General features: G+C 37.9%; 1 protein-coding gene across 1 annotated transcript in view; it reads right to left on the bottom strand.

Moving 5' to 3' along the window:
- Positions 1–12,007, bottom strand: part of Dpy19l2 (dpy-19 like 2) — a 96,865-nt gene that overhangs the window by 46,379 nt on the left and 38,479 nt on the right. The window lies entirely within an intron of this gene.

Below are 12,007 nucleotides of genomic sequence, written 5' to 3'. Positions count from 1 at the left end.
AATGTGTATAGCCACTTGGAAGTCAGTGTGGTGGGTTTTCAAAGAACTAGGAATCTACGTACCACAAGACCCAGCTATACCACTCTTGGGCATATACCCAAAGGATGCTTAATCATACCACAAGGACTATGTTCAACTATATGCTCAACTATGTTCATAGAAGCTTTATTTGTAATTGCCAGAACCTGAAAATAACCTAAATGCCCCTCAACCAAGGAATGGATAAAGAAAATGTGGTACATTTACACAATGTTGTGCTACTCAGCTGTTATAAACAAGGACACCAGGAAATTTGCAGGCAAATGATGGAACTAGAAAAAAATCATCCTGAGTGAGGTAACCCAGATCCAGAAAGACAAACATGGTATGTACTCACTCATAAGTGTAGGTTATCTGCAAAATAAAGGATAACCATGCTACAATCCATAGTCCCAGAGAGGCTAGATAGCAAGGAGGTTCTGGGGCGGGAAATACTTGGATCTCCCTGGGGAGGGGAAAGAGAAGAGTTTTCATTATAAGACTGAGGGAGATCGGGATGGGAACAGAGCAATCAAGTGGGGGGGGGACAATTACAGGGGGCAGTACTGAAAGAGACTTCTGGAAAGGGGGGCGGCATTTGGGAGCAGGTAAAAACCTAGCACACAGGAATCTTCCAGAAATCTACAAGAAAGACCCCCATTGCTAAGATTCCCAGCAATGGCAGATATGTAGCCTGAACTGGCCATCTCTTGTAACCAGATTGGTGCCTAGCCCAATTGTCATTGGAGAGGCTTCATCCAGCAACTGATGGAAACAGGTGCAGACCCACAGCCAAACATTAGGCAGAGTTTGGGGAATCCTGCAGAAGAGGTGGGGAAGGGATTGTAGGAGCCAGAGGGGTCAAGGACACCACAAGAAAACTCAAGCAATCAACTAAGCTGAGCTCATAGGGGCTCACAGAGTGACAACCAGGGAGCCTGCATGGGACTGACCTGGGCACTCTGCATATATGGGACAGTTGTGTACCTTGGTCCTCTTGTAGGACTCCTAACAGTGGAGACAGAAGTTGTCTCCAACTCTTCTACTGGCATTTGGGACCTTATTCCTTATACTGGGTCATCTTGCACAGCCGTAATACATGGGGAGGTGCTGAGTCTTAGTGCATCTTGATATGCCATGTTTTGTTGATACCCATGGAAGACCTGCCTTTTCATAAACAGAAAGGAGGAGTGGATTGGGAGGTGGGAACAGAGAGAGTATGGGGGGAGGGACTGGGAGGAGAGAAGGGAGGGGAAACTGCAGCCAGGATGTAAAATAAATAAAAAAGAAATTTATTTAAAAATAAGCTCAATTTAGTGCTTTTGTACAGTAGAAAGATATTTTTAAATGCATACGTTTTTAAAAAATCAATTCATAGCTATTAAGGGATATTAACGACCAGCCTGGACTGAGTCTATCAGGTCGATCCCAGTCCTTGGGGGAGACCTTGATCTGGAGGAGGTGGGAATGGGGGGTGGGCTGGGGGGAAGGGGAGGGGGCAGGAAGGGAGAGAACAAGGGAAACTGTGGCTGTTATGTAGAACTGAATAGTATTGTAAAATAAAATTTAAAAAATAAATTCATAGAAAACTTAAAATCCAAGACAAGAAATGGGAGAAATAGGACAAAATAAAACTTCCATTAAACACAGACAGTGAAAGGAAGGAGGTTATAATTGAAGATGAAGGAAATGATGGGCTGTCTAAAGAAAAGGTCCAAATAAAAACTTGGCAAAGATATTAAAGCAAAGGCAACTAAATAACCATAAAGAATGCAAGTGAGAGCAGACTGGTAGGAAGGACCAGAAATCGAACAGGAAGATGAGTACATAATCAGAACTGTATTTCTTGAGAAACACATTGTCCATAAATAAAAGAGACCCTCTATCTATGCATGTACCTTAGATAGGATTTCTATTGCCCCTTTTTAAAAACTGAATTGCTTGTTTTCTTGCCATTTAATTTCTTTTTAGTTCTTTCTGTATTCTACATATTAACCCTCCCCCCGCCAACAGATATATAGTTTGTAAAGATTTTTTTCTCCATTTGTAGGTGGCTGCATCACTTGAATGATGGTGTCCTTTGCTGGACATAAGGGTTTTTATTCATAAGATCCCATTTAGTAATTGTTGACACTGGAGAGAGAGACAATAACCTCAGCAAATTGTACTGGTCAAACTGGATAGCTTATATAGAAGAATCGAACTTGATCCTTATATTTCATCCTGCATTAAACTCAACGCCAAATGGATCATGAACCTGAACATAAGATCTGATGTCCTGAACCTGAGAAAGGAGAAAGTACGGAATATGCTTGAACTCATTCGCACAGGAAAGGAAGACCTATAAGCAGTTAATATCAGCAATTAAAATCAGGAATGGAGCTAAATTGTGTTCTCAAAAGATAAAACACAAATGTCTGAGAAACACTTTAAAAACTGTTCAACATCCTTAGCCATCGTGGAAATGCAAATTAAAAACTACTTTGAAATTTCACCTTACCTCATTCAGAAGAGCTAATATTAAAAAAAAATAAATGAAAATAAATGCTAGCATGGATGTCAGGAAAGGGGACATTTATTCACTGCTGGTGGGAGTTCAGACTGGTGCAGGCACTATGAAAATCACTATGGAGTTTCTCCAAAAGCTGAAAATAAATCTATCACAGACCCACCTACACCACTCTTTGGCATATATCCAGAGGACTCTATATCCTACCACTGAGATCCTGCTCATCTATGTTCATTGCTCCTGTATTCATGATAGGTAGGAAGTGGAAACAGCCTAGATGTCTATGAATGCATAATAAAAATGTGGTATATTTATACAATAGTCTATTACTCAGCTGTTAAGAAAAGTGAAATAATGAAATTAACAGGTAAATGGATAGACCTGGAAATAATCATTCTGACTGAGGAAAGTCAGACCCAAAAGAACAAATGTTACCTGTTTTTTCTTATTGAGGATGTTATCTTTGATGTGTGTATTTCAACTGGAATGCCCACAGAGGTCTGGAAAGTAGCAAGGTACCATGGATGGGGGGTTTCGAGAGAGGAGAGAGAGAACGAGGTGGTAGAAAGCGTTAAAGGGGAATAATAGAACAAGGAGGGTTAAATTGGGATGGAAGATGGGAGGGGAAAGTGGAGGAGAGTGTGGGGAGGGCTAAACAGCATTAAAGACATTTTGAAAAGTCACGTGGAAACCTACTATTATAGACTCTCTCATGTGTGTATGTGCACATACATACACACATAAAAATAGTTATGATCTTATTTCTCCTTTTGCTTCTTTTCTGTCTTGTGGGTTCTGGGTATTGAACCTTGAAGCATGCCATGCAAAGAGGCCACCTTTGAGTTACATCCCTAACCCATTAAATCTTCCTTTTCTTTTGCTTTATGAACTAGAGTTAATCCTCCATTGTTTCTCTATTTACAGATCCTGTTAGTTATCCTTGATAACTTAGAATATCCTAGAATACCTTCATTCCCCTTTCATTCTTTTTTTTAAAAGATTTATTTATTATGTATACAGTGTTCTGACTACATGTTTGCCTGTAGGCCAGAAGAGGGTGCCAGATCTCACTACAGATGTTTGTGAGCCACCATGTGGTTGCTGGGAATTGAACTAAGGACCTCTGAAGGAGCATCCAGTGCTCTTCACTGCTGAGCCATCTCTCCAGACCCATCTCTTTCATTCTTAGTGGACACTGTAGCAGTTTGAGTGATAAATATCCCCATCAACCTGTGTATTAGAATACTTGGTTCCTGGGTGGTGGCTCAGTTTGGTGAGCTTTAGGAGGTACAGTCTTATTGAAGGAGTTCATCATTAGGGGTGGGATTTGAGAATTCAAAGCTCATATCACTTCAAGTTCACAGTCTCTGTTTGGTGCTTGTGGTTGAAACAGGGGCCCTCGGCTCCCTGGTCCTGATGCCATTCATGCTGCTTGCTGCCTGTCCTCCCACCACAGTCACTCACCCCTTTAGAACTCTAAGTACAGACAAACTCTTCCTTCTGCAAGTTGCCTCTGTGGTGGTTTTTATCACAGCAACAAAAAGCAACTAAAACAGACACTATCCCTGGATATAGAATTCTTGACTGGCATTTCCTTCAGACCTAGACACAAATCCTGCCACCTCCTGTCTCCACAGCTGGAGATAGAAGTCTGCTATAACTCGTCTCAGTCTTGTCCTTCTATATAGCATATAATGTCAATATGCTATTTCTCTCTAATATCGTTTTCATTTTCTAAAATTTTGTTATAATGTATCATGGCCTGAGTTTCACTGGATTTCTCTTAATCAGGATTCACCTTTTGAAAGACTGAGGTTTCAGTCATTGCTTTTTAAGTATTTGTTAGCCTATTTTTGGCCCCTTCTAGAATTTCAATGATAATATAACAGACCTTTTCTTATTGCCCACAGATTTCTGAGGCACTGTCATGTTTCCAATCTTAATTTAGATCAAGTGGTTTCTCTTGCTCCATCTTCAGAGATGCGGTTTACTCACTATCATTCACTCTTACCATAAGCTTATTCACCACATTTTAAACTTATATTTACTGTGTTATTCAACTATATAATTACTAAGTTCTTTTTTCTAAAAGCTTCTATTTCCTGAGATGTTATGATCTGTTTCTAACATATTTAAATATGTTCACTGAAGCATTTTTTATGATGGCTGTTTTAAAATCTTCATCAAATAATCCTAGTGCCCATTGTTCAATCTCCCTCTTCCCTCCCTCCATTCTTCACAGCCTGCAGTAATCACTATAATACATTTCAGTCAATGTCAGTAAAACATCCACCCATGGGAAAGAGCAAGCAGTATTTTTTCTGTGCCTGACTTCTTTCATTATGTGTAATGCCCTCCAGCTTTGTGCATTTTCTATATATCATAATATCATTCTTACTTATAGATGATAAATTACATTGTGCACAGCCATATCTCATTTTCTTTTTCTATTCATCCACCAATAAGCACCTACATTGATTCCACGTCTTAGTTGTTAAGAATAGTGCACCATAAACATAGACTATCAGGTGTCCCTCTAATATAGTGACCCCATTTTTTTTGGCTGTAAACCCAGAGTAAATTTAGCCAGAGTAAATTCCAGTGATCCACAACACCAAGGCACAAATATAGTTCATGATAACCTCATGTGTATTTTATGAAAGCTAGAAGACAGGTATTCAAAGGCTCTAAACACAAGGTAATGATGGAGAGGTGGAAGTCATCCCAATGGTCAGAGCGATGATATACAGGAACTGAAATACCATGTTTTATAACACAAATATGTAAAATTATTGCAAATTAATACATTTTATTAGCAGTTAAGGAGCTGGAAAAAGTTAACTACTCTAATCACTATACACTATATACATGACTCAAATGATCACATTGTATCCTATAAATCTGCATAATTAAAATAATGAGTAAAAAGAAATGCAGACTTCCAAAAACACCACCACCCTATTCATCTCAATGCTGACATATGCTGATCACCTTTTCTAACTCAAGTTATTATTTTTCTCATTCTTGCTATTGGTAATAGCTATTGCATCTGATGCATTCTGAATAATGTAACAGAGATTGTGGAACCTATTTTAATACCCCATCTTAACCTATAATAATGTTCCAATTCAACCGATGTAACCGGACCTTTTTATAAACTCTTGTTACAATAACAATTTAGTTCTCAGAATCTTTGCAGAGCTATGCTTGTCAGTTTAGTTCACTTGCTTCCTCTCGTGGCTTCATCTCAGTCCCCACTCACGTTGACCACCAAAGAGAATGTCCCTCACCAGTCCTCTTGCTGTTAAGTGGAGGGTGGCAGATACCAGGCATAGGGAGTAGGAGAGGATATTAATGGATTTAAGATGTTTCCAGTTATGGAACAGTAGGATGTTTAAGGAAATATAGTCAGAGTACATACACCTATTCCTTTTAAACAGCTTAACGAGTTAAAGTCTGCTTGTTCTCAATATGGCCCAACAGCGCCTTTCACTCAAGCCATCTTAGAAACTATGGCAATTGAAGCCTTGCCTCCTGAAGATTGGAAACAATTAGCTAAAGCTTGTTTATCTGGAGGAGATTAATTATTATGGAAAACAGAATTCCATGAGCAGTGTGAAAGTACTGCTAATGTTAACAGAGCTCAACAGATTCCTATTACTTTTGAGATGTTAGCAGGTAAAGGTGATTATAGAGATGTGGATAATCATTTAAATTTTAACGTGGTAGTGTATGCTCAAGTCAGTTCTGCAGCAAAGAAAGCTTGGAATAAATTGCCTGGCACTGGAAAGCAAACAGAGGATTTATCAAAAATAAGACAGGGACCTGATGAATTGTTTCAAGATTTTGTTTCCAGACTAATGACAGCAACAGGAAGGCTATTGGGAGATAATGAAGCTGGACTTTTGCTTGTAAAACAGTTGGCTTATGAGAATGCTAATACAGCTTGTCAAGTTGCCATTAGACAATTCAGAAAGAAAGGAGATATTTCTGATTATATTCGGTTATACTCTGATATTGGCCCTTCTTATACTCAAGGGCTGGCTGTGGCTGTGCAATGCAGGGAAAGACAATTAAAGATATGCTTTTTCAGCAAAGACGACAGGTTCCAGATAAAAGGAGGATTGTTGGACCACCTGAAAGTTTTTTCGAGTGTGGTCAGATCAAATTAGGCAATGCCCCAATAAGGGAAAGCCAAAGGAACCTGGATTATGCCCTAGATGTAAAAAAGGGAAACATTGGGTAAATGAATGTAAGTCAATAAAAGATGTGCATGGAAACCCTCTGTCGGGAGCAAAGGGGCCAGCCTCAAGGCCCAGAAACAATGTTATGGGGTACTCCAAGCATTCATTCCTCAGCAAAGAAATCCTTTCAAGACCTCTACAGAGCAACCCCAGGCAGCGGAGGATTGGACCTCAGTTCCTCCTCCTACACAGTATTGATTCCTGAAATGGGAGTTCAGGCCCTGCCTACAGGCATTTATGGGCCTCCACCAGAAGGCACAATTGGTCTTTTGCTTGGGAGAAGTAGTATAAGTAAGCAGGGAATCTTTGTTGCTCCAGGTGTCATAGATACTGATTATGAAGGAGAGATTAAGGTTATGACCCATTCACCTAATGGAATTTCTGTTGTAAAGACAGGGCAGAGACTTGCTCAATTAATTTTACTTCCACAAGTGCAAACAAAAAATCAAGCTATACATAACAAAAGAGGAAAATCAGAATTTGATTCTTCTGATGCTTATTGGTTACAAGCTATAGGCCCACAATGTCAAGAACTAATTTTATTTATAAGTGGAAAAAGGTTCTCTGGTCTTCTGGACACAGGTGCAGATGTGTTTGTAATTACTGCTAATCAATGGCCATCTACCTGGCCTAAACAACAAACTATGACACAATCACAAGGAATTGGTCAGTCTTAGAGTCCTGAACAGAGTAGTGATGAATTAATATGGAAAGATGAAGAAAGGCATGAAGGAATCTTCTGACCTTACATTGTTCCTCGACTGCCTGTAAATTTATGGGGAAGAGATGTTATGAGTCGGATGGGAGTTTATTTGTATAGTCCTAATGAAGTAGTCACTAATCAAATGTTTCAACAAGGGTTATTGCCAGATCAAGGCTTAGGAAAAAGGAATGATGGATGTGTATCTCCTTTGCCTCCACAGCAAAGGCCTAATAAAACTGGATTAGGGTATTTTTAGAAGGGGTCATTGAACAGTCTGTACCCCATGCAGACCCTGTAATTTGGAAATCTGATGAGCTTGTATGGGTGGATCAATGGCCCCTAACAGAAGAAAAGATAATAGCAGCCCAGCAGTTAGTACAGGAAGAGCTAGACAATGGCCATATAGAGCCTTCTAATTCTCCTTGGAATTCTCCTATTTTTGTGAAAAAAAAAGAAAAGAAAAGAAAGGAAGGAAGGAAGGAAGAAATCAGGCAAATGGAGATTATTACAAGATCTTAGAAAAGTGAATGAAACTATGCAATTGATGGGTACTTTGTAACCTGGATTGCCCTCCCCTATAGCAATAACTAGTAATACATATAAAATTATTTTGGATTCAAAAGATTGTTTTTATACTATTCCTTTGGCTCCTCAGGGTTGTCAAAGATTCACTTTTAGTATTCCCTCTGTGAATCTTAAGAAACCAGTGAAAAGATTTCATTAGAAGGTTTTGCCTCAAGGAATGGCTAATAGCCCAACATTATGTCAAAAGTTTGTAGCTCAAGCTATACAACAAGTTAGGGCTCAGTTTCCACAACTTTATATTATCTATTACATGGATGATGTTTTACTTGCTTATAATGATGAGGGAATTTATTTGCTACCTATGGCCAAATACAACAAGATTTGGCTCAAGCAGTATTAATTATAGCCCCTGAAAAGGTTCAAAAAGAGCCACCTTTTCAGTATTTAGGATATATAATATCCTAAGGAATTAAAACCTCAGAAACTAGAAATAAGAAAAGATGAGTTAAAAACATTGAATGATTTTCAAAAGTTATTAGGAGACATTCAATGGTTATGATCTTATTTAAAATTACCTACTGGTGATTTAGAGCCTTTATATAATATTTTAAATGAAGATAGTGATACTAATTCACCTCGAGAGTTAACTAAAGAAGGAAGACAGGTTCTTGCACAGGTTGAGAATGCTATTCAATATCAGCAGATACATTATATGATCAACCTTGGCAAGCATATATCCTGCCCACTAGACTTACTCCTATAGCAGTATTATGGCAAGATGGTCCTCTTTTATGGTTTAATCTTCCCATTTCACCTGTTAAGGTATTATATCCATATTATGAAGCTGTAGCATGTCTAATACAAAAGAGTCGAGTTGAATCCACAAGGTATTTTGGCAAAGAGCAAAAAACTATTGGTGTGACATTCACTCAACAACAGATTGACTGGTTATTTCAAAATACTGATTCTTGGACAATTGCTTTTGCTCAATTTCTGGGTCAAATTGATAATCATTATTCTGCTGATCAATTATTAGTTTGCTCAGATACATTCCTTTATTTTTCCCAAAGTAGTAAAACATATTCCAGTAAAAGATGCTGCTTTGTTTTTTACTGATGGTTCATCTAATGGGAAAGCAGCTTATATGATTAATGGTAAAGGATATATAGTTCAAACTACTCCTGCCTCAGCTCAAGTGGTTGAATTAAGAGCTGTCACAATGATCTTTCAAATTCTGAAAGATAATTCATTTAATTTATATACAGATAGTCAATATATTTATAGAGCTCTTCAAGTTATAGAAACTGTTTCTTATATTAAAACTATTAATGAGCAAATAAGAAAGTTATTTAACAAATTCATGATGCCATTCATTTAGGAAAATTGCCATATTTTGTGGAACATATAAGAGCACATTCAAATCTTCCTGGTTCATTGGCTGAAGGTAATACTTTAGCTGATAAATTTACTCAGTTAATCACTTTATCTCAAGTTGAACTTGCTCATCGATCACATGCTTTACATCATCAAAATAGTAAAAGCTTAAGAAAACAATTTGGTTTAACAAGAGAAACTGCTCTCCAAATTGTTAAGAAATGTGCTATATGTCCTCAATATTTAACTGTACCTCATTTTAGAATAAATCCTTCTTCCTAATCATTTATGGCAAATGGATGTCACTCACATAGAATTTGGAAAATTGAAATACGTGCATGTAACTATAGATACTTGTTCAGGATTTTTAATGGCTACTGCTCAAACTGGTGAGGCTACTAAGCATGTAATTGCTCATTGCCTGAAGTGTTTCTCCTATATAGGAATACCAAAAGTTATTAAAACTGATAATGGAACTGGATATGTTAGTAAAGCTTTTTATCAATTTTGTTTTCAATGGCAAATTGAACATAAAACAGGCATTCCTTATAATCCTCAAGGACAAGGTATTGTGGAGAGGGCTCACAGCAGCCTCAAAATACATCTTAAAAAATTAAAGGAGGGGGAGTTGTACCCCCAGTCACCACACAATGCTTTAAATCATGCCTTATTTGTTTTAAATTTTTTAAATGAGGATGCTGCTGGAAAATCTGCAGCTGATTGATTTTGTCATGAAGGAACCACAACTAAATTTGCTCTAGTTAAATGGAAAAATCCATGTAATGGTTTATGGAAGGGCCCCGATCCTGTATTGATATGGGGATGAGGACATGTTTGTGTTTTTTCACAGGAATAAAATGAAGCTTGTTGGTTGCCTGAAAGATTGGTGTGGTGTGTATGGAGCAGAGAGATGCTGATCCTGATGTTGCTGATGACCATTCAGAGATGCCAGAGTGAGACCTATTGGGCCTGTCTTCCTGATCCACCAATTTTACATCCTGCAACTTGGGAAGGAAAAGAAATTATGGTTGCAGTTAATGATACCAGGCTTTTAGATCAACCTGTCACCCAAGAGTTCCACATTACTCGCAACTTTTCTTACATTGGATATGGTAAAGGGATCCCTATATGTTTTGTAAAAAATACTACTTTGGAGGGATGTCTTGGAGTGTTTCCAAAACGAGTACTGGGACATGATAAACAATGTACCAGTCATACAAAGATATTGCTTCCTCAAGGTAATTGGACAAATATTACTTCACCCCTTCAACGATTTCCTCCATGTACAAAATAACTGCGAGAGTCTAACAGAACTTTGTTTTGGAGATGATGTACTGGCATTGTTCCTTTAAGGTACAACATCACAGGGATATAGCAGTATATTCTTGACTGGTCTGGAAATCAGGAAGATTATAGTGACTCTTATCCTGTGTCTACAGCAGAATCTTGAGACCAAGGAATGTCAGCTGGAATTTGGTATTCCAGTACTGGATCTCCACACTTATGTTTGGAAACTTGCTGCTGCCATGGGAATAGTTGCAGGACATTCCAGTCATTTGAACTCTGTTTGTCCTTTCAAAGGAACTGTTTTAGCTTGTGTTAAATGCCCTGTGTTTTTTTAGTTGGTAAAGCAAATATTTCTATGAATGGTTCTGTGTTTAAAGTATCATGTCTTAATTGTATTTTGACCAATTTTATTTCCAAAATGGATAATCGCATTCACGTAATACTGTTAAAACAACCTTCTTTTGTTATATTGCCATTCTATGAATGATCCATGATTTGATGATAAAGTGCTACAAGTAATTGAAGAAATTAAGAAAACTTTAAACATGCAGAAACGTGTTGCTGGATTAGTTATAGCAAGAATTGTAGCTCTTGTGCTACGACTATGGTGGCTTCAGTGACTTTGTCTCAATCCATTCAGACAGCAGGGTTTGTTAATTGAATTGTCTATGAATGTTTCTATAACATTAGAGATTCAAGAAGATATTGCTGTAAAAGTGGAACATAAATTGAATGCTTTATATGATATGGTACAATTTTTGGGAGATGAGTTCCAAAGCCTGAAAGCTAGAGTGCATTTGAAATGCCATGCTAATTATGAATGGATTTGTGTTACATCTTCTATGTATAATGGAAGTGCTATTGGGTGGGAAAGGGTTAAGGAACATCTTAAAGGAATTTTGCATGATTCTAATGAATCCTTAGATTTGGCTAAATTACATCAAGATATATTAGAAATGAGAAAGGCTAAATTGGATTTTGATGCAGTTAAAACAGTTGAAGAACAAGTTAAAAGGGCTATCCCATCATGATCATCATTTACTTCACTCTTGAGTAGTGTTGTAGCTATTGGAGCATGTGTCTTAGTAGGCACAATCTGTTTGCTTATGATTCTCAAGCTGATTTTGAACTCATTGCAGAGATTGGGATTGGAACTCCATGGAATAAAGCTCCACACATTCCTCTGACTTGACACCAGAGGCAGGTAGCCAAAGACAGGTAAGTTTTCTTTGCCTCTTTTCAACCTAAGACAGAATGTGAATGATGGAAGTCATGCTCCCATGACAGGAAAGATTGGAGTGTGATAAGGAAACACCTAAGACAGGCACGGTCATCTGAGAGACTCAG

Source organism: Peromyscus leucopus, chromosome 7 (genome assembly GCF_004664715.2).
Source record: "Peromyscus leucopus breed LL Stock chromosome 7, UCI_PerLeu_2.1, whole genome shotgun sequence".
In the NCBI taxonomy this organism is placed as follows: Eukaryota; Metazoa; Chordata; class Mammalia; order Rodentia; family Cricetidae; genus Peromyscus; species Peromyscus leucopus.
This window is presented reverse-complemented; position numbering and strand designations above follow the sequence as displayed.